This window comes from Drosophila albomicans, chromosome 3, assembly GCF_009650485.2.
Source record: "Drosophila albomicans strain 15112-1751.03 chromosome 3, ASM965048v2, whole genome shotgun sequence".
Classification (NCBI taxonomy): Eukaryota; Metazoa; Arthropoda; class Insecta; order Diptera; family Drosophilidae; genus Drosophila; species Drosophila albomicans.
The window spans coordinates 12,689,916-12,711,134 of NC_047629.2; the positions used below are offsets into that span (position 1 = coordinate 12,689,916).

General features: G+C 38.7%; 1 protein-coding gene across 4 annotated transcripts in view; it reads left to right on the forward strand.

Moving 5' to 3' along the window:
• Positions 1–1,652: 1,652 nt before the first annotated feature.
• The window catches only part of LOC117572608 (bromodomain adjacent to zinc finger domain protein 2B), a 49,909-nt gene continuing 30,342 nt past the window's right edge, over positions 1,653–21,219 (forward strand). For 2 of the 4 annotated variants that reach the window (XM_034255551.2, XM_034255554.2), the window contains exon 1: positions 1,655–2,116. The gene's annotated coding sequence lies outside the window, so the exon portion shown is untranslated. Of the gene's footprint in view, positions 2,117–21,219 lie in introns of all 4 variants that reach the window. The other 2 variants (XM_034255553.2, XM_034255552.2) reach the window with 2 other exon arrangements.

Below are 21,219 nucleotides of genomic sequence, written 5' to 3' on the forward strand. Positions count from 1 at the left end.
ACGATTCATAAATAAGCTTTGGATTTGTTGATTATTAATGATCGATAATGTACACTTTTAAAGACCTGTCAAAACACGAAAGGATAAAAACAATATACAAGCTTAAAGGACATGTTAATTGGAACCATAACTCGGCAGGATAACGAAGTATTTCAAAAGGACATGAATTTTTGTGATCAAACATGCCAACACTATCGTTTCACATACAAATATTTCCAGGATTCCACAAAAAAATTCGTCGAAAATTTTTCCAAAAAATTGTCCAAAAATCAAATTTTTCGCTGTAACTTCCCCAAATTCACAACGATTTGCATAAACTTTTCCACAACGCTAGATATCAACCAACACATACGGAAACCGTAGCAATATCCTTGAAAGTCCTTCAAACGTCCGAGTTATAAGGACTTTTTCCTTTTCAGAAAATTAGCTATATCTCTGGAGTCCTTGACATGATCGGCATCAAATTAAAGTTAAATAGTATTGTTTTGATAGGTCTACCTTCTGGACAAAGGACATTCAAATCGTCCTGCTAGTTTTTGAGCTAGCCAGGATTTAGTGTTTTTATCCGTTTTCCCTTCGCTCCGAAGCTGAAATTTTACAAGTGTTGGATTCTTAGATGACCCCAAATTTTGTTGATGTCAATCGATAGATTTAGTCTCTACGAATTGAATGCAACAAGTCCTGTCAAAATATGTAAGGATATGGCAGAGCTAGGATCATTTTTCTAATTTGTAAATCGAGCAATTGGCAGAAAATCTTGTAGCATACTTTTAAGCTGCATACATTTAAACGTATCTGCGCTGACAAACCACAGATGGCGCTAGCAATAAACTTTTTGTTTTTCCAAGTACTACACCGGCAACATTGTTAAAGCTAAATTTAATGAAATATAAATAAAAATAATGATGATAGGCTATTTAATAAAATAAAAATAAAATATTAATTCTAGCGTTTATTTTATCATTATGATAAATTGACCCCTTTCACAGAAGCCACCCGCATTTTAATTTCCGCAACCAAAAATAAATTAAAATAAACAACAATAGAACAAAATTTAACAAAAATAAAAAAGAAAATTAAATTTTTTATGTTGTAGAATGAAAACGTTTATTTATTATTTTATAAAATTGTACCGAACACTTTCACTTATATATAGTCATAAATATTTTACAAGCACTTTAAAAAATAAAGAAAAAATAATTTAATTCTATATAAAATTAAATTCAATTTTGTTATTTATTGAATTTTATAAGTTCCATCATTTAAATATTATAGTAATTGTATTCGATAGTTCCAACGAACACAAAATGTACAATTTTTGGTACAAAAATTTACCGAAAGGGGCAAACGAAAAACACGACATCTTTCGATCACTCATTTAATAAGCTTTTGAGCTCACCTTATAAAATACACTCACTACTCTGAAGCTGAAGCTTCTAAACTGAGCACAATCGGCTTGCAACAAAGCTCAAAAGCTGAGCTTGAGTCCACGCGAGCGCTGTCGCTAATCTTTTTCTGCACGCTGCGCTGTCGACGCAGACGTTAACGTCGTTCCATTTCATTTCATTCCAATGGCAATTTCAATTCCGATTCCATTCGTGTTTTGCAATTTTATTGGCAATCGGTTCATTTTCGTTTCGGTTGTCGTGCGGTTCGCGCGCGTGTTTTTAGCATCGTCCAAGTGGAAAGTGCGCAAAGTATTTTTCTGGCCATTTTCTCATGCATTATTTTTCAAATACAAAATAATAATACATACTTACATACACACATGTGTAAGAACATTGCACAAAATTGAAAGAAAACAACAGTTTAGTGTGCAAAACGGTGTGGAAAATTTTAAAAGAAAAAGCATAAGAAAAGTAAAGAATAAAAAACGCCCACGGATAAAATTTATTGCTACGCGTGTAGTGTGTGTGCGGCGAATGCGTGCATATGTGTGTGGTTGTGTGAAAGAAGCATAAGCAGTGAATTGTGCAAAAAATAAAATAAAGAATTACAAAATAAAAGGAATAAAGTGTTGCAAATCAATTGGAGAATATAGCAACGAAGAAGAGAGCAGCGACAAGTGAGAAAGCGGCAAGGGCATAAGCAGCAAGCAGCGTTTAACTTGACACAGGTGAGTTTTAACATAAAAACTACCAAACGGCCGAATTGCTCATCAAATTGTACCCCAAAATGTGGGGTGTTTGTTGTTGTTATGCACAGAAAATTGCGTTCGCATTTCGCATCGCATTTGTTAGTGCTCTAAGCAGCAGCAGCAAAAGCAGCTACGTTCCCCGCTGACATTTTGATGGGTGGGAATGGAACAAACTCAACAGCAACAACAACGATATATGTAGAAGCGTCAACACGAGGGGTAGTTGAACTGAAGACCTCTCGCTCTCTCTCTCTCTTTCTTTCGTTCTGTCGCTGTTACTCATATGCGGCTTCGGTTTTTGTAACCGTTACACAAAAGTTAGCAGGGCATTTTAATTTGCAGTCAATTGAAAATAAAATGAAGTAATTAAATTTTTTACGTGAATATAATTTTAGTCGTTTTTAATTTCACAGCTGGTGCTCAAACTTGTGTTTTCCAAATAAAAAATACCTAGCGGGTATTTCACAGTCGAGCAACTTCGCTTCTTACTCCACTCGTATTTCTTTTTTTTTTTGCCTTTTAGCAGCAATAATTTAAACTCGAAGATTGAGCGCTTTCTTGTTGGGTATCGTGACATGAACAGTGAGCGGAGGTAGTTGGGGGCGCGGCAGGGTTGGGATCGCAACTTAGCACACGCACCAAAAGTTACAAACAATAAAAATTGGAGAAATAAAAGACCAAAGAAGAATGTGAACAGCAGCAGCTAGCAGCGGTGGTGGCAGAGGAGTTTTGCTGCCTGCTATTTCATTTCGTTTCGTTCCGCAGGGTGTTGTGTTGTGTTTTTTTTTTGTTTTTTCTTCTTTTTCGGACTCAGTGACAGTGAACGCCATGAGCACTGGCACACGACACACACACACACGCAGACAAAGAAGCATTGGTTAGTTGATTGGTAGGGCAGCCGCAGCCAGAAGTCAGGGCAGCAGGGAGGAAACCAAGAAACAGAAGACAGGCACGACAGAGTCACCGGCCAAACCGATTCCACTGGATTGTATTTTTTTTTTTCTCGGCCTCTGGCGGTGACTGTATGTGAGAGTGTGCGACTGTGTGTGTGTGTGGGTTACAATCCATCAACACACACAGTGGGAGCAGCGACGTCGCGGCGTCGTTGACTTTGCGTGCTTTTATTTGAGATTTGCTCACGAATTGCTGCTTTTGCTGTTGTCGTTGGATCGCGCAATGTGTATCTGTATGTATGTGTGTTTATAAATTGGCAATGTGGGTGTTTTGTAGTTGTTGTTTTTCCTAGCATTTTGGCCTAGGCGGCAGAGGCAGAGCGCAGTGGCAGAGCACGCATTGCCGCCAAGTGGATTGAATTTGGATTTTGTTTTATTTGCTCTTCGTTTTGCCATCTTTTTTTTTGTCGTTGTCGTTGTTGTTGTTTCGCTTGTTTTTCACTCGCTCTTATGAAATGAGTGCGCATTTTATTATTGTTGTGCAGTATTTTAAGCAATTTCAACTTGAAAGTTATTAATCAATTAGCCAACCAGCAAGCTTGCAACAGTGTGTGTTTAATGGCAATTGTTTTCAGTTGAATTTGTTTAATGTGTGGATGTTAAGTGTATTGTATTTAATGCTCATAATTTGCTGTTAATTAGCTTGGCGTAGATTACGAATTACGATTATCAAGTTGATTTTTTTCTTTTGTAGTTTTTGTGCGAGGGCGTGTATTAGAGTCTTACCTCTTACTCACACTATCACACACACACACACACACACACTGTTTTACTAACACAGACACACGCACAAATCGATGGCATGGAATCGCAACCCTCTTTGCCGTCGATAAGCTTGACATAAATCATTTTAACGGCGACACACACACATTCACACAAGCACACACACGGATGTTATGTGTGTGTGTATTATTGTGAATTTCTTCTGTACATTTGAAATATTGTCCAAACGCATAAAATCGATTTCTAATCGTGTAAATAAATGGCGACAAATGCTGCGCCCCCCAAACGCCAGGTGGCGTCGCACACTCACCCATACACTTGCTTGGCTTGCACATATGTGTGAGAGTGTGTGTGTGTGTGAGTGAGTGAGAGAGTTTCAGTGCCTGGCATTTTGTTTCAGTTCAGGCCAGCAGGCGGAGGCCCGTTGCCAATGTTGCACCTTGAGCTCCACTGAACTCGAGAGATGCGCGTCAAGGGTACAAAATGGGAAAGGGAACGGGACGGGCACGGGCATGGGCATGGGAATGCGAAAGGGAATGGGAATGGAAGAATTGGCGACCGAAATCGAAACGGCGAATTTTGCAAGTAAAGGCAAAAGCAGAGCAGCAACAGCGACGGCGTCGTCGTCGTCGTTTAAATGGCAGATAAGCGTAAGCGAAGAGTTCGGCACAGCAACAGCAACAACAACAAGAAGAAGAGCAAACAAAATGGCAAATGCCGAATGCAGACACAGTAACAACAAGCAGACTACACACAAACACACACACACATACAAATATAGAGAATGAGAATGAATGTGTGTATATCGAGAGGCTATAAAAACCAAACGTTGGAACAATGAGAACATCGAAACTGGCTCTGACTGATGTCAGTTTGGGGGCTGCCCACTAATTGGATATGAGGATGAGGTGGTGGGAATGCAAGGGGTAGGGGGAGCAAGTGCAAGCAGAATGTTTGGATTGTTGTCCCCTGGCATTGTAATGCACAGCATTCGCACACATATGCACGCACGTACGCACGCACACATTCGTGTTATGTGCAATGCCCCCGTGGACGACCCCTCACAAATACTCACACCTACACACATACACGCATATTCACACACACACACTTACACTTCCACATAAATACGAATTCAACTGCAAGCTAAAAGTGCAAAAAATCACACGCCAATGGGACAGAGAGAGAGAGGAAAGAAAGAGAGAGCGAGAGTTGTACAGATGGATAGATAGAGTCGATGGATAACTGAAAATTGAATTTGTTGTTGCTTGCTGCTGCTGTTGTTGTTGGCAACGCTTTGAAAATATTGGCAGTAATTGAATTTATGCCGTTCGGTTGCAGCTGCAAAACACTAACGGCAAAATTGCAAAATGCTAAAGATGAGTGCAAATTGCAAAGTCCCCAAACAGCAAAACCTCTCTCCCCCTCGCTGTGCGCCTCTTCCCTTTGCCGCCTCCGCAAGTTTCGGTTTACAAACAGAAATAATTTTGTTGGGCGTCCGTTTTGCAATGTGTTTGCCCCTCCTTGCTCTTCCCCTTTGCCTCTCTTCCCCCTCCACACTGTTCACGCCTCTCGCTCTTTGCCACTTTTAATGTTAAACAATATTTCATTGGATTTTGCGGTCGAAATTGTTCGTTTTATTCATTTCATTTCTTCTTTTTGTTGCGTTTTTGTGTTTTTGGTTTCATTTCGTTGTGTTTTGTTTTTGTTTTTTTTTCGTTGGGTGGCTTTCTTTTTATCGCCATAACAAGGTATTTTTAATTAGCTTAATTTAATTGGATTTCATTTGATTGGTTGTCATGTGAATCGAAAGACGCCAGACATTACAATTGTGTAGTTTTTTTTAGCCTACAGCGTTAAGAAAATTAACTAAACAACTGATGGGGAAAAATATACAGATCTAAATATAATGGAGGACAAAATGTAATTGAGAAGTTATACAGAACATTACAGTTTTCGGATAATTCACAGTATTTTTGATGACCAATAATGGAGAACAGAAACTAAATGAGAATTTATTCAGTTATTTTATATGACCCATTTAGTTTTAAGAGTTTTAATCATGAATTTTTCATATTTATGAGGGAAATAATTCGTGGAACTTTGACACCTAAACATTAAAAATAAACAATTGTGGGAACTTTATTTTGCAAAATTTGTACTTTATTTAAATTGCTTGGGCATCTGTTAAATCCACAAAATGTTATTAAAAAACTGTTTAATGATGTTTAAGTTATTTGAAATGTAGTATTTTCATTTATGGGTTGTGAATTAATTAGTTTTGAAATAGCGTCTAATAACCTCATCGTTGTTATCCCTAAACTATTCATAAACATCATGAACGTAACCTCACCTTAAAGAAATATAAATTCAATTTTTGGTTGTTATCTAAAATTTTCAACACATATTGAGGATGTTAAGTTAATTATTCTCAAATATTAAATTACATACTTTCAAACTTTTGGTAACAAAGTTAATATTTGCAATCCACTAAATACAATTATAAGTTCTGGTTGTCTTTAAACTTGTCCGTTACCATAACTACCGAAATGATTAGTTTTAAATGCAATTAAAAAAGAAATTAGGTTGGTAGTTGTACAGCACCCCTTTTTATTTATGGTATCTGGAATCGGAATTGTGGAAGTGTTCCAGAAATAAGCAAAGTGGAAAGCAGCGGACAACACACACACAAAAACCCAACACAATTGACCGCATTGACAACTCTGCAGCATCTGCTTCTGTATTGAAGCGATAACAGATGATGTCCACTGTCATTAGACTAACTGTGTTTGCCTCTCTTCTTCGCCTCTCGTTCATTCAATCGTGTTGTCGCACTCGCACTCAACACGCATACGCTCTCTCACATCATTACAGCTGTCATAAGTGCGCTTTGTCGACAGCTGTGACGATCATGCAAAAAAATAAAAGAGGGAAGATTATAAGGACTAAAGGGAAAAACGTAAATTGCAGTTTACGAATTCATCTCATAACGTACTCGTATTTATATGCTAGTTATCAATTTATTTAAACTAGAGTCGTGCAATCGATAAGCACAAGTGAAAAAGGTATAAACTGAAACTTAAACTTGACTCGTTCCATGCGCTGTTTAATGGAAGTTTTTGCTACTCCTGCTGTAGTTGTTGTTCTTGTTGTTGTTGCTGTTATTGGTTGGACACGCGATTGTGTGGAACATGGAACTGGAAGTGTGAGGTGAACAAGGAGAAGAACAAGAGACTAAAGTACGAATGCGAACGTTGTGTGTGTGTGAGGAGAGCAACCCTTGAAAGCTTTTGTCGTTCGACTTCATTATGGGCATGACAAATGTACAAAAGTGTGACCCAGCATGTGAGTGTGTGCGTGTGTGTGTGAATTGCTGAATTTTGTGAAAATGGCAACAAGGTTTTTGGGGGAACAGAAGAAGATTTTACCGCGTCGCGAGTCGATTGAAGTCGCCAGCAGGACTTCAACAGCTTATTGCCCTTGGGCCGAATGAATGTGATTTGGGAACTGTGACTGCGACTATGGTTATAATTGTGAGTAACTCTGCGATTGTGATTGTGGTTGTGACTGCGGCTGAGACTGAGACTGCGACAGTCATTTTACTGCGACTCGTAGTCTGACTGGAATTTATTAGTGGTAATTGTGACTGTCAAATTATTTGTGATAGTAACTGTGACTTCTATTTTAGATGTTATAGCAATTGCTATTGATGATTGCTGTAAATGGAACTTTATTTATATTTTAATGTATCTGCACTTCATTGATTCATTTCATTGATTTTATTTTACTTCAAGTGAATTGAAAAAGTAACTGTGACTGAGATTGCGATTGCGATTGGAGTTGTAGTTGTGTCATTATACTGCAACTCTTAGACTGACTGGAATTTATTAGTGGTAACTGTGACCGTTACCTTATTTGTGATAGTAATTGTTACAGGAATTGCGATTGTTATGATTGCTGTAAATGGAACTTTATTTATACATATTTAAATGTATCTGCACTTTAAAGTGTTTTAAGTTTTCATTGATTTAATTTTATTACAAGTGAAGTGAAAAAGTAACTGTGACTGAAATTGCGTTGGGGGTTGTGTCATTTTACTGCGACTCTTAGTATGACTGGAATTTATTTGTAGTAATTGTGATTGTCACCTTATTTGTGATAGTAACTGTGACTACTATTTTAGATGATGGAATTACGATTGATATGATTGCTGTAAATGAAACTTTATATATATTTTAAAGTTTTCATTGATTAAATTTTACTTCAAGTGAAGTGAAAAAGTAACTGTGACTGAGATTGCGATTGGAGTTGTGGTTGTAAGTGTCATTTTACTGCGACTCTTAGTCTGACTGGAATTTATTAGTAGTAACTGTGACCGTTACCTTATTTGTGATAGTAACTGTGACTTCTATTTTAGCTGTTAAAGGAATTGCGTTTCTTATGACTCCTTGGTATAAATGGAACTGCTTTTATAATTGTTCATTGTTTATACTTTTAATTATCTACCCTTTAAAGTTTTCATTGATTTTATGTGTGACTGCGATTGACTTTAATTGAATCTGCGAATGTAATAGTATAATTTTACTGCGACTCTTAGTCTGCCTGGAATTTATTACTGTTTGATTCATTGTAACTGGGACTGACGTTGTTTTTGTGATAGTAACTGTGACTACTATGTTAGGTATTAAAAGAATTTCATTTGTTAAGATAGTGTGTTCCATTTGGAACTGCTATTGTAATTGTTTTTTTGTTTTAAATTTTTAACTATCTGCACTTTAAAGTTGATGATTGATTCAATTTTACTACAAGTGAAGTGAAAAAGTAACTGTGACTGTCATCTTATTTGTGATAGTAACTGTGATTACAAGTGAAGATGTCCTAGGAATTGTTTTGATTGCCATTTTATTTATTGTATCTGCACTTTAAAGTTTTAATTAATTTAGTTGTACTTCATGTGAAGTGAAAAAGTAACTGTGACTGCGATTGGCTATAATTGTAACTGCGACTGTGATAGTTGTAATTTATTTGACAAGAATACATTTGTTTATGTTTAATAAGTGAAATCCTTACATTTGCTACTTATTTATTAACCATTCTAAAGTAACTGTAACTGTGACTATGTTACGATTGTAACTGCGACTGTGAAAGTATCTGCGATTTATTTGCAAGAATACATTCGTTTATGTTTAATAAGTAAAATCCTTACATTTGCTACTTATTTATTAACCATTCTAAAGTTGTAACTGCTACTACGACTGTGACTATGATTGTAACTGCGACTGTATTTATGTATGTATGTATGTGTGCTGCTCTCGCTCACTTCCATGATGTATCTCTAAAGTGGGAATATATTGTATCCGCATCCGGATGTTGTGTTGTGTTTGCATGCCTCACAGCTTGCTGCAGCTTCAGCTCCTCTCCTGCTCACAACCTGCTGCCATTTCCACCTTCTGCTCTGCTATATTTGTGCAGCGAAAACTTTTGCGACGTATGAGTGTGTGTTTTTGTATCTGTATCTGTAGCTATAGCTGCAGATGCAGTTTGTATCTTGTAGCTGCGCAGCGAGCATTTTCTTTGCTATTGTGCGAAATTATACAAAGACGATGCGATGACGATGACGATGACGACGAGCAGAACGACAGAGCGACAACGTTTGTCGCCATATGCAGCACTCATCTTGCCACTCCCCCACTTCTACGTCTCCACCCCCGCCTCCTCATCATACGCATTAGATACACACACACTCAGCTAGACTTGCGAATCTTCACATCTATTTCTGTTGCCGCCTGTGCGGAAATTGTTGTAATTTGCATGACTTGACTTGACGCTAAAAGAGCTTGAGATGCCTGACTGACTTCTACGTGGGTGGGCGTGGCCCACCACCATCACTTTGTATCCACTTGGGCAGGTCCACAGCACATTATCAATAATTAATTAATGCTCATTGCATGCAGCCTCGAATATACAGCTGTGACCATTGAAATAGCAGTGCAGACGACCTACACATTTAAAGTTGAAAAATATTATTATAAACACAACTTCGAGACAAAATTTTTTTATAACAGCTTAATATATTTAATTTGCGATAATTAAACATATTTTTCATTTTGGATAATTCAATATTTTTCCGAATGTGGATATTAACATATGAAAATGTCCGTATTATGAAGATCATTGAAATAGCAGTGAAAAAACAAAAATGTAATAAATTTCAAAAAATCTTATAAATGACTTAATCCTTATAAATTTCGAGTTGAATACGACCTTATAATTTGTTGTGTAGCCTTTATTGGCTATTAGAGCCTCACAGCTACGTGGCATGGAGTCCACCACGTCCTCGCAACGCTTGCAGGGATTCTGGCCCTATACCTCCTGTACAACTTGTCAAAGGTGTGGCTTAGATGTCGGGGATTTCTTGGCAACATAATGCTTGAAGTCCTCCATCAGTTCCCAATCGGATTTAAATCCGGGAACTCTGCTGACATGGCATTACATCAGTTTTTTCATGACCAAACCACTCCGTGACCAGTTGGCCGGTGTGTTTAGGTTTCGTGGCTCTGCTGAAAAGTCCATATTGAAGGGGCATTTCATCCTGAGAATACTTCAGCATGATGTTTCTTAATATATTTTCAAAGATTTCTTGGTCTATGATCTCATCGATCATATTTATAGGTCCCACACCACTGTATGAGAAACATGCCCAGATCATGATTTGAAGACCACCATGGTTAGCGGTCTTAAGGGTATGGTTTAGGTCATTTTCGGTGATTGGTGGTCAACGGACATATTGTCTTGAACTTTTCTAACAATTAACACCAGTTTAGACTCATTTGTCCAAAGAATATTACGCCATTTGGAAAGTGGCCAGTTCAAGTGGCGCTTGGCAAACTCCCACCTCGCTTTGAGATGTCTATAACCAAGTAATTGCACCTTTTCTGGACTTCGGGTATTCAAATTTGTATCCACCAGTCTTCGGCCAATAGCCACTTCACTAATTCCCCAACTCAGCCCTGCTTTAATATCCCTACAGGATGCAAAAGGATTAGTTTAGCTGAAGAGCACTATGCATCGGTCCTCTAAAATTGTGGTTTTTTGTATCACACTACGGTTTTCAGGCTTTGATTTATAATTTATGTCATTGAAAACCATTTTGGTAAAACATTTTAGGCGACACAGAACTTTTTTATACAATTTTGCTCCTTCCTAAGCTCAAGAAAGGACCTCCTCTCTACATTGGACCAGTTAGGTCCTTTACACACTAAAATTAATTTTTTTTTTATAGTTATAGTGTATTGTCGTATAAACTACAATAATAAACCAGATTAAACTCACTTTTCATAAAATTAAAAACAATTTCGGCTTTTTTAGTGGAAGAAAAGAAAAAACTGCTATTCTAATGGTCAGCCCAAAAGTGGTGCACTTGGGTAAAAATATCAAAATTTCAGAAAAACTGATCAAAACTAACGGGGTTTTTGCTGTTTTCTTATCTTTATGCTTCATTTTACAAAAACAATGTGCTAGCGATCAACTAACAAAAAGGAATAACCAAAAAAAACGGTTACATAGTCTTTTCTCTGTCGCACTGCTATTTCAATGGTCACAGCTGTATGTGGCCAGATGTCATTCGACAGACAGATTCGTATACCAATTAGGACTTGTCCTTCTCAATTCTCCATTCGAGACGAGACGAGACCCACGTACACGAATTGAGCGTCGTTCCAACTGAGAAACTTGCAAATAATTGACAAGTCCACCCACAACTCTTTCCCTCTTCCACAGATTTGCTGGTCTGCCAATCCTTGCAAGCTACTCGTTCATCTACTACTATGTAAGATATCCCGAAAGCTTTGCGCTAAAGCTCATTGTCCGAGGAACTGCAGTTACAACCGTCTAATTAGCGTTTGAGGAAGATTATTATTATTAAACTACACTAGTATGAAATTTAGTTAGATTTCCTCTTCAGCTGAATCCATTGTTTTAATCAATATTCAATTCAAAAGCCTTTATAATTAATCTTCTTAAATGTGCAAGTAATATGTTTTACTATTATTTTTATTACTGTGATTTCAAAACTTTCGGTACTAAATTTAAGGCTTTCAAATTTTAATGAATATCTTTTTTTAAACACTACAAAATTGAAGGAATAAAATCAACAGATTTTATTAGTTGATATTGACTATTAAAGTGAAAATAAAAGTCTACCACCCTTCCTTAATTTTTCCTCTAAATTTAAGTAGCAAGTATTCTCTTTTATCTCAAAAACTACGACAATCTTGGGACCTAAAAGAGCTGGACACTTTAAATTTGTAATTAAGGTTCTTCAAAGCGAAAAACATATCATTATTATAATATATTTTTAAAATTAAGCACTGTTCAAATGGAATTTTAGGGAAATGAAATTATACCAATAGTGAAATCTTAAGTTTTTCAAAGATTTTTTTAATTTGCCATAGAAAACAATCTTAAATACTAAACAGAATTTGAATGGTGAAACTTTGTAAAAAAAAATTACTCAAAAAGAGGTATTTAAATCGAATAACAATAGCTTCCTTTGTCTAGAAATCATTTGAATGGAATGAATACAGAATTTATATTCAAGAACATTCACTCGGACTTGGTTAATGAGATTTCACTTAATATCAAAATTAATAGAATTAAGCATTATTTCTCAAGTTTAAAATAATGTGTATTTGTTTCCTCTAAATGTATGTAAAAAACTTAAAACTGCTACAATCTTGGGATCTAAAAAAAACTGGGCACTTTAAATTTGTAATTATGGTTCTTCAAATGGAATTTTAGGAAAATGGTATTCTATTAGTAAAATTTTAAGTTTTTCTAAGGTTTTTATAATTTTCATAGAAGATATTCAATCTTATATACTGAAAAGAAGTTGAATGGGCAAACTTTGTAATATAAAAAATTACTCAAAAAGAGGTATTTAAATCGAATAACAATGACTACATAATTTATATTCAAGAACATTTTTAGCATGCTTCATTTTATCAAGTAAACTAGAACTTGGTTAACGAGATTACACTTAAAACCAAAATTAATAGAATAAACGCTTCTTGATTAAGTTGAAAACTGTCCATCATAAATGAAAACGAATATTTTACCACACTTTTAATTGAAGCTCGCTCTTTATGTTCACTTAATAGACACGAAAGTTAGTAAAGAAATTATTTTCTGTGCTGCTAACAAGAGAAGAAAAAGTTGCACTGGCGCCACCTAGCGCCGCAGCTGTGCAAACAAAGTTTATAAGCATGTTATTAATTTAGTGTTTAGGGATTGATGGTGTTGAAAATTTGTGAAATTGTTTATTCCTCAATTCGTATACTCTCTCACTTTGAAAAGAATGCGAATTAATGGTTAATTATTTAATTTAAGTTATTGGAAACTTCAAGTGGTCTGTTCAAAGGAAACAATTGGATTTCGTGATGTCCTTGGCTTTAATTTGTGGGCAACATTTGGTTGCTTGCGACTGTCTGCAATTTGTGACGCAGCCCACGCTGTGGCAATCAGTTGCAAGTTGCACGTTGCCAATTAGCTGCTGGACTTCTTTGAGTAGGAAATTCAGCGAGTCAGTTGCCGCTTTTCTGCGGCCAGCTTTGTGATGCTGACTTCCAACTTCGACGCCAACAGCAGCAGCCATCTACCTCTCTCTCTCTCTCTCTCTCGCTGTTTCTCTCTTGTGCTCGCTCTCAGAGACTTGCACTCATTTGCTCAACTGATGAAAATTAACAAAAGCGAAAAAAAAAGCGAAGAAAAAAAAAAGTCGCCCGTTTTGTGTGTTGGCTTTGCTTTGTTTTGCTTTGGGTCGCGCGCTGCGCTCTCATTTATTTTGCGCGACGCAGCGGCAGCCGCAGTTCCTTTTCATTTCAAAGCGGCCACAAAAACGTCGACGACGACGTCAACAGCGACGCGGACGCTGAGCGAAGAACGATGCTCTCTCACTCACTCATTCAAACACACTCACACACACACACATGCAGATAGACACGCACGTACTTATAACATTTTATTTTATTTTTTTTTTGTTCCTTTCGCTCGCTTCTTCCGCACAGTTTTTATGCATGTGTATGCTGCTGCTGCTGCTTCTTCTTCTGCACTCGCTGCAGCTTTCGTCGGACAGTGGGAAGAGGAAGAAGCGCAAAACTTGGCCTGTGTGTTGCTGTCCCTTTTGTTGTTGTTCTTGTTGTTGTTGTTGTCGCTCTGCTGCTGCTGCTGCTGCCAATGCCACCTTCTTCTGTTCAGCACGCCACGGCTCCTCTGCTTTGGCCCACGGCAATGGCAGCAAAGCAAGGAAGGAAGGCAGAAGAAGAGGAAGAGGCAGAAGCAGGCTGACGAGCAAGTTTGAATTGTAATCCTTGTTGTTGTAGTTGGCACGCTCGCCTTTTGCTCAGCTGCCATTGTCGTTGTTGTTGCTGTTATTGCATTCTCCCTTCTCCTCCTCTTTCTCATCTCTCCCGCCAGCAGCGTCTCCCCTTTTGCCTTCGCCCCGCCAGGCAAACGAAACAAGCCAGCAACGAGGCAACCAAACCAAACCAACCAACCAAGCAGCCAACCAACCAACCAACTACGTTCGACATCACAGCCACTGCCACTGCCTTTGTCTGCTCAGCTCTGCAACCCTTCTCCCCTCCCCATAATCCGCAGCCCACACACACACACCCCCTCTACACCCTTCTTGCTGCTCCACTGTTGTTGCACTATGCGTTGCCATCGTTGTTGTCCTCGTCGTCGTTGTTGTCGTTGTCGTCCTTCTCGTTGCCCTTTACATTTCATTTCACTTCAGGTCCACCAAACATTCTGCGCTTTATACTCTACACAAAACCCCAAGAAAATGCAGCTACGTCAGACAGCTTGACAACAGCGACAGTTTTATTGCTTGCACTAAACGAAGAGACGGGGAACCTACTAATGACAATTTCATTCAAAATTGTTTACTAGGTCTAAGTGAATAGTTGCGATAAGTGGAGTGCCTCCCAATATATTATATTTACAATATCGAAAGTTCTAAATCATGTTGAATTCTTTTAAATAACTGCGAATACTTAATCATCATAAATATCACTGTTATTTTGGCTATAATTTTGTACTGTATAATTTATTTACAAGTTCCAAAAAGTAAAATAGAAATAAATCATTTAATAGAGTATATGTATATAGTACTTAAAAATTATATTTCCTTTTATCCTCTCTAATTTATTTTCCAAAAACGAAAGTAGAAACTAAGAGTTTTTTAACTCGGATATGATAAAACAATTTGCATACTTTAATTTTAGATCTTAATGTTGAAGGTTATTATATATATTTCGAGAATAATAGTTATAAGTTTTATAGTGTTAATTTTTTATTTTTATTGTTAAAATTATTTGAATTACATTTGAAGATTTTTTGAAAAACTATTAAAATTGAGAAAAATGGAAAAATAAAATATCTTAGTATTCTTTTTGCATTGACGGAGAATGGTTTCTTTATATAGTCATTATTTCATATAAAAATACAGCAGCTTTTAATGATGTGATATGTACAATTTTGATAAAGGTGTTTAATATATTGGCTTTATTCATAAAATTTTATTTAAAGTAAATATTCTATATATTTTTTTTTATTAAAATGTATAAAATATGTAATTTTTATAAATTGAAAAATTTATTTAGTTTTCTATTTTTTATCAAAAGAAAATAAAAATAAAAGCACAAATAAGTTAGCGAAAGTCATGAAAATTCACTTAATTTGGCAGAGTATCAAAGCTGCGACCATTGGCAAGTGTGTTTATTTTTCTAGTTTTGTATTGCTCGCGTCATCATCATCATCGTTCTGCTTTAGTATATGTTGTGTGCACATGAATATGCAAGTATGTGTGTATGTGTGTGTGATTGTGTGTATTACATTTTATTTCGATTTTAGCTGACTTTTGTTGCGCTGCTGGACGATTGGATGATTGCAACAAAAGTGCTCCATTAGCGCCAGTCACTTCCCCCCACCTCCCCTGTCCCCTCCCTCTACACGTGATTGATGCTCTTGCAGTTGAAACATATTCGAAATATGCTGCAGTTGCTGTTTTTAGAGTATTTAAAGTGCTTCGTTAATTTATGGATTCGGATGATATATTTTATTTGTTAAAGAAAATTGCAAAAGCAACTTGAGACATTCGCGGTTTGTATTTGTATGCATGCATTTACTCCACCCCCCCCCCCCCCCCCCACACTTATCCCGCCCACTTGCCACGCCTGCTGGCGCCACAAGAAAATTGTCTTGCTGTCTGCAGCTTTCACATTCGTCCATTTCCATTTATCATGCGCGCAATTTTACTTTGACATTATTCAACAATTTGCATCGCAGCTTCCGCAACAGCAGAGCAGCAAAGCCAAAAACAACATCAGAAGCAAAAGCAAAAGCAACAAAAACAGCAAAAGCAATACGCATTTCCGCTGCAAAACTTTTGGCAGCAACAACATAAATAACTGAAGCAACAACAACTACAACGAAAATGACTCGAGATGAAGACGAAAGAGCGGCACAAGGAGATGGGGAGATAGACACTCGACGCTGACAGTCACAGCGAACGAGCAAAGCGAACACCTTTAGCCAGCCTCATTTATATTACACTCACACACACACACGCACGAAGTCTCTTTCTCCCTCTATCTCTCTGGCGTACGCACACATATGGGTGGGGGGGACAACGGCAACGACAAGCAAAGTACAAGCCGCAACATTGCAAAATTTGCTTGCTCACTTCCACGCGCCCTGTCACTGTAGCTCTAACTGTAGTTGTTGTTGTTGTTGTTGCAGTCCCTTTTGCACACACACGCATTACGCACTCACAGACACACTCACATAGAGCAGCTGCTGCTGCTTTGCTTCGCTCATTTGATTTAGTTATTGTAGCAATTTTAATTACCAGCACTTCAATGCACGACGACTTTTGCCCGCCGTCGACGTCGCAGTTGCGTCGCCGCCACAGCAGAAGCAGCAGCAGCAAAATATTTAAATATGAAAAAGAAATTGTAACAATACAAATGGTCTCTGCATTTTTTTTGGGCTGTCTTTCCTCTGACACCTTTGTCTGTCTTTGCCTGTCGCATTCCCCTTCCCTTGGGCGCTCCTCCTCCCCACAAACGCTGCCTGCGCCCACAACAACAACAAACACAAGCACGTTCGTTAAATGCTGAATAAATTTTCTCATATAATCGTCGTCGCAGTCGCAGTCGTCGTCGTCGTCATCGTCATTTGGTCTCAGTCTCCCCCACACACACACACACACACACATACAGACACTCGCACTCACACACATACACCTTACCCAAAAGCTGTAGTTGTTATTGTTGCTGCTGCTGTCGACGTCGCTGCCGCTGCCTCTGTTGGCACTTGGCTTCGGCTTGGATTGGTTGGCATTGCCGTTGCTGTTGCTCTTGGTGGCGTCGCTTCGTTAGTTTAGTTCGGTAACTCGTCGGTCGCGCAAGCAACAACAGCCGCTGTCGCAGTCGCAGCAGCAGGCGTCGTCGTCGTCGCAGTCAGTCAGCTAAAGCTAAGCAAAAGGAAAAAATTAAATAAAATAAAAGAAAAGAAAAAACGGGCGGCAAAGCCAAGCAATAAATGTAATGATACGCATTACAAGTGTACTTGTGACAGTGTAAGTGTAAGTGTGCGTGTGTGTATGTGAGTGGGAGAATGATTAAGAAGAAGAGCAGCAGCGACATCGAAAAGTGTTAGAAGCAGCGCAGCAGCGGCAGCGCCACTCACTGTGTATATCAATATTTATTATTGCGAAAAAAAAAATGATGAAAAGAAGCAACAAAGATGTTGGCAGGAAGTGCGACAGATACAGATACACAGAAATGCCAAAAGCAAAGCAAACCTAACCAAATCGTTTGGGCCAAAGCCAAAGCAGCCAACAAGCGAAGTCAGCAGCGCGAGAACTCAGCCAAGCGAGCAGAGCCCAAAGCAGAGCAGAGCAGCGACAGCGGCAGAGCCAAATGCTTGCCTGCCTGTGTGTGTCTTGCGAGTGTATCTGTGTGTGTGTGGCTTGCACGTCTGTGTCTCTCGGAGTGTTTGTATGTGTGTGTTTGTGCAGCACCCTGACCAGCGTATTTTCTTTTGTCAGTTGTATATGAACTCTATGCCCCCTCCCCTCGTTATCCACAAGCAAGAAGGATTCGAAAAAAGCGATGCTCAGCGCCATATTTCTTATGGCAAGCATACAGACACACATAAAATACATACATATATGCAAAAGTATGTGCGCTTTATTTTCAGTTATCTAAAGCCGCCGCCGCCGCACTGTAAACACATACAAACATGCAGCAATCGCATTGTCAAATCAATAAAAACGCGAGCAAAGTGTCGCAGACATTGGCGCAGTCAACGCCGCAGTCGGCGTCAGCTTTTGCGCTGCTTAGCTTCCTCGACCCCCTAATAGTGATCAACAAATACATATGCGTGACAGATTAAAGTGACAGACAGAGAGAGAGAGTGCGAGAGAAAAGTGCAGCTTTCAATTGCTATACAAGTGCAATAATTAGCTACAACAAGATTTATTGCGTAAAATGCGGCGTCGCTTTGCTTTGCAATCGGCATGTTCAGTTTTTGTTTTTTTTTTTTTTCTGTTTTTTGTATGTATCAATAATTACGACGAAGAAAACGTTGAGAAAAAACAACGGCAACGAAATTGAAGCAATGAACGAATGGCCAGTCAAGTCAGCCAGGCCGGCCACACGAACAACAACAACTACACGGCTACAGCTACAACTACAACTACAACTGCTAAAGCAAACGCAAAGCAAAAGCAACAACATTGGAGACATGTTTGCGCGGCGGCAGCGTCGCTCATTTATTTTATGTCTTGCTGTCGCTGTCGTGGTTGTTATTGTTGTTGCTGTTGCTGTTCTTATTCTGTTTCTGCTTCTGCCTGTGCTTCTTCTTTACGTCGTGTTGCTTGGCTAGTTGTTGTTGGCGCTGTTTGCTTGCCCAGCCCGGCCGTCTGTTTGTATACACATACAGACACAAACATATGAGTGTGTGTGTGTGTGTACACCAAATGTGTGCATGACACGACCCGCAGCGCTGCCAGCGTCGCAGTCAGTGTGTATTGTGGACGCTGTTGGTGTAGTTGTAGTTGACTTGGATATGCTTTGCGCTTTTTGTGTTTTACGTTGAACGCCCGTTGAATGGCCATCATCTCTCCCTTGCCTTGCGATCGCTACTCACACACACACACACGTTTATTTGTATTTGCAATAGAAAAGTGCGTGCCTTTGCTCTGTTATTGATATTGCAATTTACAAAAACAACAAATGCAATAAAGAGCAAAGCTTTCAAAGGCATTGAAGTGGCTGCGCTGCGCTGCCTGCGCTTTGCCTTTGGCTTGACCGATTCTTTTGCTGTCGCTGTCTCTCTCTGTCTGCATGCCTATTGCGGATGGCGGCCATTCCACTTCACTACTTCTTTGCCTCACCTCCACTGCCATTCAACCCAACCCAAACTCAAGTCCAACTCGAACTCGTCGTAGCTCGAACCCAATGCGGCTCAGGCTCAGCTTGATTTACTCATTCGTTTCTAAAATACAATTTGTGCTTTTTTTTCTGTGTGGTGTGTTTGTTTTTGCTGCCTTTTGTCGTTTTGCTTTTATTATAACGCAGCTCAGTTTGCGGATTTGTGATTTCGATATTTAGTTGGATTTTCTGCCTTGCTGCTGTTTGTTTGCTGGCTTGTCTGTCACACTGTCGCTTCGTTTCGTTTCGTTTCGTGTATGTAAAAAGTTGCCGTCTGGCGATTTGTCCGTCTCTTCTGTCGCTTTGTTCAAGTTTTGCGATGCCGCCGTTGCTGCTGCTGCTGCTGTTGGTGGCGGTTTTGTCTCGTTCCTCGCTGATTGCTGTGGCCTGTACTCCGCTACCCTTTCCATTCATTTCGTTCCCCTTCCAGCATGTTTTGGTGTACACGGGCCGCGCAGTGTTTCTTTTTCATATTGTTTAATTTATTTCGTTGGTTTTTATTGTGGCCTCTCGTTTTCATGTGTGTGTGTGAGAGAGTGAGCTGCACTGTCGATTTTACCTCTCACTCTTGCACACACAGTAAGCAGCTTCTGTCAGCATTATCATCATCATCATCATCGTCGTCGTAATGAATGCCCGCTGTCTCGTCATCTCATCATCCCTTGCCTTGCTTCCAATTGAACTCACATTTTTGAGGCATTTGTGATGAATTTGGTTTTCTTGTTGAAATTTTGTAGTTATTTATTTGTTTCTGGCCCTTTTCTTGCCCTGTTTCCAGCGAGTCACCCTCACAGCACAACAATACAAGCAACCATGCATACACACACATACAGAGACACACATACATGCATGCCGTGCTGCTTGTAACTAAAATTGCATATTGGCTGCTCTCGCTTGATCGCCCGCCTTCCACTGGAAGCGAGTTCAGGTTCCAATGATAAATAATAAACCGCTTGGGAGGCGTGTGCATTCTTTTTCCTTTCCACTCATTTCTTCTGCCGATGCAATGCAGCTAAGTGAGAAAGAGAAAACGTACGTTGTAGTTAAGCTGTTCAAATTGGAATAGGTCTTCAATCTCTTTCACTGCAGTGATTAGTCAGTTTGAAAAGTTTAATTTATAACAAATGGCAATCGCTACACTTATCGTTGATTGCTTTAACAATGTTTTCTCTACTTAAGTTATTTATACGGTTAGGTTAGGTTAGTTTGTTATCAGTTTAGCAGTCGCTGTCGCTGTCGGTGTTTGCTTTTACTGTTTTACCTTTTTGTCACAAGTGTTGTTTTTCTGCGAAAGTGCGCAATATATTGCCTACTCCATCTCCCTCCCTCCCACCGTCTCTGTTTCTCACAATCTCCCCTTATTCATTACCCCCCTTGGTGGCCAGTAAATAACGGCGACGACTACGTCTCGTCATCGTTCTCAGAAGTTGTCCGAAATGTGCGCCATTGTTGTACACATACATACATACATATACATCTGTATCAATGACTCAGAATCACACATGAACAAGTGTGTGTATGTGTTTGTGGATCTCTGTGAACTGACAAAAGCTGATTATGCTTGTATACACGAATAGAATAGTCGCTTGCCGTTCTTGTTGTTGTTTCTAATCTGTTTAAAGCAGCCGTAAGCTGACTGCTATGAAAGTTGCACAACTTGCAAATGCTCTTTGATATGCGAAATTTATATAAGAAAATCAGCATTGGAGATTGAAACAGAAAAGATTTTTGAGCAACTTTTAATGGATATTTTAAGATCTTTCAAATTTAAAACCGGGGAAAAGGGTCAATATATAAGTTCAAAGAGGTTAAATATGTACAAAATGTATTCCATAGGGAGTTTATAGTTAAAGGGTATTATTTTATGCTACTACAAAATATTCACCATAAACTGAATTATAATTGT